This window comes from Phodopus roborovskii, unplaced genomic scaffold (assembly GCF_943737965.1).
Source record: "Phodopus roborovskii unplaced genomic scaffold, PHOROB, whole genome shotgun sequence".
NCBI classification, from domain to species: Eukaryota; Metazoa; Chordata; class Mammalia; order Rodentia; family Cricetidae; genus Phodopus; species Phodopus roborovskii.
In genome coordinates, this window is record NW_026126588.1 from 23466206 (window position 1) to 23471272 (window position 5067).

The 5067-nt window shown below is 37.9% G+C and overlaps 1 non-coding gene across 1 annotated transcript; it reads right to left on the bottom strand.

The window, feature by feature from the left end:
• Positions 1-4576: 4576 nt before the first annotated feature.
• LOC127236811 (U6 spliceosomal RNA) lies at positions 4577-4683 on the bottom strand. Its single transcript, XR_007835794.1, has one exon. It is a non-coding gene; the product is annotated as a U6 spliceosomal RNA (small nuclear RNA).
• Positions 4684-5067: the final 384 nt, after the last annotated feature.

Here is a 5067-nt window from a genome sequence, read left to right on the forward strand (position 1 = left end):
TGATGTGGAAGTTAGTAATAAATCACTTAAACCAGCAAACTTCAATCTTGAAGACATTCACGTTCAGTTTTTTTGTCTGCGTAGAGACTAAAGCTTTCACACCCAGAAAATACTACTGTGTCACACAGTAAACACAAAGCACCAAAGCTTTCAGAGTTAAGTGATGTAAGTTTCTGGCTTGTAGATTCAAGCTACTAAACCATTGTCATTTCAAATCCATCCTGAAGTGGAAGGAAACCTAATCCAATGAACATTAACATGAAGAATGGAACCCAAAATTAACTAGACATCTCAAATTGTTATACATTCATTTTTTCCAATCAAATGCTTACAACTAGTTAATATGGTTTTACTATCTAGTCTTGGAAGTTACAGCCATGAAGATATTTTTTAAAGATTATTAATAAGAGTATGTGAATTTGAAGTTGATATGAGTTATTAAAACTTTAAAAATCCACAATAGTTGACAATTAATGAATAATTATTATATAAGTAAGTAATTTGAAATGAAATACTGAAGATGCATTTATATTCTTGGCAACTTAGATAATCTGCTGTCATCATCATGTGCTAACATGTGTGAACACATGTGTCTGTATGAACAACTGTCTTATGTTGGACTGTTAGCTCCCAGAAGTAAATGACAACACACTATATAAAAGGTACTTAATTATGACACAGTTCAGTCTTCATATCCATGTTTTCATATTCATAGATTTCTCCACTTGTGAATGAGAAATATAGCTTGGCCTAAGATGGCAGCAGGCCATAGACAGGATTTTCTTTGTCATTATTTCCCTGAACAGAGTAATAACTTGTGATGGGGTGTGTTCTTCTGTGTATGTGTTTCTAATATTGGCTAATTAATAAAACACTGATTGGCTGATTGGCCAGACAGTAAGTGATCTAGCTAGGCAGAATCAGGATATAAGCAGAGGACAAACAGGAAATCACTTTCTTCTCTGCAGAGACACTGAGCAGTCGTCATGTAGAACATCAGGGGAGTAACAGGTCTGGTTAGGTAAGACCCCTTGGAAATACATAGATTTACAGAAATGCGTTAATAATTAACCAATAAGAAAACCAAGCTCACGGCCACAGATTCATAATTAATGTAGTGTCTGTGTGCTTCTTTGGGACAAAGAAGGGTTTGGGACCTACCTGGGTCAAGAAAACGTCATATTACAAACATGCATGGTATTTCTATTGTATAAAGTGTTATAAATAATCTAGGGGCTGCTTAAAATATATGGGAAGTTACATATATACAAAATTTTGTATTAGGATTTCAATAATCATGAACTATGGTGCCCATATTGTCCTCACACTAAGGAATAAGTACACTGAGCTATGACCTCCTTACCTAACTACTCTACTCATCAGGAAAAGACACAGAGAGAGAGAGAGAGAGAGAGAGAGAGAGAGAGAGAGAGAGAGAAGCAAGAGGTATCAACATAGTGTTAGCTCTATCTAGCTTTAGTAGAGTTCTACTTGTAGTCTGTCATTCTGATGCCTCTGATGTCCTTTTCCTGTCACTAAGGTAATCCATACACAATATTGTGTTGTGTTGAAACTCCTGTCACAAACTTTGTTCCTCTGCTTCTTGCCACATGATTTAGTCACAAATATTATTTTGAATATACAAAAGAAAACATCGATGGGTCCCCTCAGCCCTCTGGGCAGAATCAATGCCATCCTCCCAATCTAAATCTTCTCGTTTAAATCAAATTCGTTTTATTTTAAGAGAGGAATTTGTCCTTTGTGGCATAACAGGCAAATTCACCTAATATTTCCTTCATAAGCACGCCTCTAATGAAATCAATCATCAATTCTCTCCGCTTATAAAATATGTTTGCTTTCCTACAATATAACAAGCAATGCTTTAGTTATTCTATCAATGCATAAAATAAAATTCGATGTTTACATTTCCTTTCATCACTAAACAGCTGTGTTCTTAGCTACTGTACATAGATAAGAGATGGATAACTATAACGGGTAGACTCCAAATAGTCACAAATGGAAGGCATTGATTCTGAATAAAATAACCACTCACAGCGAGTTCCACTCTACTCTGGCTTTTCCCCTAGAAACATTTGTGGTTGCCCTTTGGTTTCAATTAAGAAGCATTCTGAACAAAGACGTAGTTAGCCTGTGTCCAGAAATAGCATTGTGGAATAGTTATAGGAAGGAATGTCATGAATACTCACAAGAACAATGTGTATTAATGCACACTCTGATTTTATGGATGAATCTAAGGTATAACCTCACAATTCCACGGGTCTGGGCATCAAAAGTACATGGGATCACTATGATGATGGAAGTCGCTACCATGTCCCAAGAAGTATTGATGTGTAAGTAACATAACCCTGCCTTATTAAAAAAGCAAGCTCTACTTACATCCATGCAGTAATTATGTGAGATTGTGAAAATGGAAAAGCATAATTGCACTTTTGTCCTAAGTCTTTATTTTCTACTCTAAATACAACTAAGTCACAGAATAATGAAGAAGCAGGAAGGCGATGCTAGTCTTGCTCTTTGCTCTATATCTGTTGAAATCACAACCAACGCTCGCTCATGAAGAACCATGCTGTTACAAGCCAGTGCTGAGTTCTCATAGAGGTGCTGGACTTGTAATATCTTCCCTCATGACTCATCAGCTCTGAGCTCAGCTGCTCATGTCCTAATGTAAGCAACCACTTTCCTGATCTTTTCCCAGTTCTAATGATGTCACCATGACTACTAAAACAGTTCTTTACATTGTATCTCTTTCTCTGGAGTGTTTTGGGGGGTGGGGAAATGAGGCTAATCTTTGCATCTTTTTTTTCCCCCTAAAGTTTCATTGTTCTCTCTCGAGCTTTTCTTCATCTCTAAAGCCAATGGTTCTCAACCATAGCTATACTTTGGAATCAAGTGAGAAAAATTAACAACAAAATGACAACATTGAAGTGGACTCTGGATATATTTACTGAAAACTGTGGGTTAACATGATTGTCTTAAACGTGTGCATTTCCCACAGCCCTGTCATCTGAACTCTTAGCTTGTCTTCACACAAGCCCAGCCTTGTCAACTGTAAGATAAATAAAAGCTGAATTCCACTGTTTGATAAGGAAAGGATTACTTCTGCTGAGGCGGCAAACAACTGCACATTTTCCATAGGTTAACATAAAGATTTAAGTTGCGTTAATATAAATTTTCTATGTCTCCTTCCCTTCCTTCTTCTCCCTTTCTCCTCCTTCTTCCCTCTCTTCCCTTTCTTCTCTCTTCTCTCTTCCTTAATGCTGTACTAAAACCCTATTCACATTATTGCAAGTTGTCTTGGCTTTGCCAGCTGGCATAGGACTGTCCTTTATCAATCAAAGACAGAGGAGTTATTGCAAAAGAGAAATGTGCCAGTGTGTTTTCTTTTCCCATGTTATTCTTGTGGTACGTTAATGAAGTGACTGTTCCCTCGGATCCAGACTGAGTTTGTATATGGCCTTGCATACTCAGTGCCTCGTCAGCTAGTCTCTCCATCATACTTGCTTGCAGTTGTGAGTATTGAAGGCAACATACCAACAATCTTCACTTGATCACTACAAGATCTTCCAACTCAACATGCCTCCCCCCAAAGATCTTGTTAGCATCTTGTGATCTCCCCATTAGAATCCTGTGAACAGGACAAATATGTACCCATTTTCCCAGTTTTGGATTTAATCCCTGTATCCTTCTTACATAGTAAACTTGCTCTGTTTCTGAAATCTTGCCCATCTAAGCCAGGACCAGCAATGTACATGACCTCAAATACCCAGGCTCTGAGCACCTAGACCGTCTCCATAGTTGATGCCTAGACTAGAATGCCAACAGAAGGTAGGACCAGTGATGTAGTATATGGCCTTGAATGTAGAGTGCCTAAGCAACCGTACTGTCTACATAGTTTATGATATGGCCTGGGAGACGGCTCTGCTGCCAAGCTTCTTCAGGGCACAACGGTTTGCAGAGCTGCTAGATCTGCCCCTCGCTATGTAGCCAAGTCTGTGATGTACCCTTAAGGGACCAATTTCAAGTTTACTGCCCTTATCAATTCACAATCATTAACCTCCATAAATCTGTTAAAGGTCTCCAGAGTGGTGGGCATTTGCACACTGTCTCATCAACTATACATCATATATAAATGCATTTATTGTGAATTTATATTTGACCAACCCTTCCTATCTTCCAGCCTATTCCAGCATATCACAGTGTGAATGAAGATGGACTTCTTCACACAACTGAAGAACACTCACTTTTAATTAAGTGTATTAGTCAACATTACCCTAACATGCTACAGGAAGCATTCTGTTTTTTCACCCAAATAATAAATGTACTTGTTTTAAATATTAACCATTTTTTTCACCTTATTGACTATTTTTGTTTTAAACTACATTAGTTAGTTTTTTTTAAGTTACTACATAAGTGAAAGGTGTCATGGATGTGTGATTATTCAAAGTGAATTAATAATTACATTTTAAATTCTTAGCCTTCATTTCCAGTATTTTAAATGATAGAATCCATATACATGAAAGCTCTTTGGAGTTTATAGTGTCTTTTGTTTTTGTTTTTTAATATGGAACACTTCATGAGTTTGCATGTCACCCTTGCACAGGGGCCATGCTAATCTTCTCTGTATCTTTCCAATGTTAGTAAATGTGTTGCCAAAGTGAGCACGTCAGTGGTTTTTAAGAACCACAGGGAATATGCAGAACTTATTCTGAGAAGTAGGGTTGAACAATATTCTAGATCATTGTAGCATTTTTCCTCACTTAGGTGACTGTTAAAGGTAAGGGAAGTTGTCACGTAAGCTCATCTACCATGAATCAAGGGGGTTTGGTGAAGTATGTTTCTTCTCTCGGCTAGGGATCTTCCTACCCATGAGCCCCAAGTCCCCTGTAGCATTCCTGGATCCACTGCTCTAGCAAGTGTGCAATTACTCGAGGAGGGCCCATACCTTGTTTCTGGCCCTGGTGACGCATCTTATTTACTAACGGTTTATCAAAGGTAAGAGTTGTGTTCCTGTTGGAAGGGGAGGGCTATCTGAAAGAAGGAAATTAA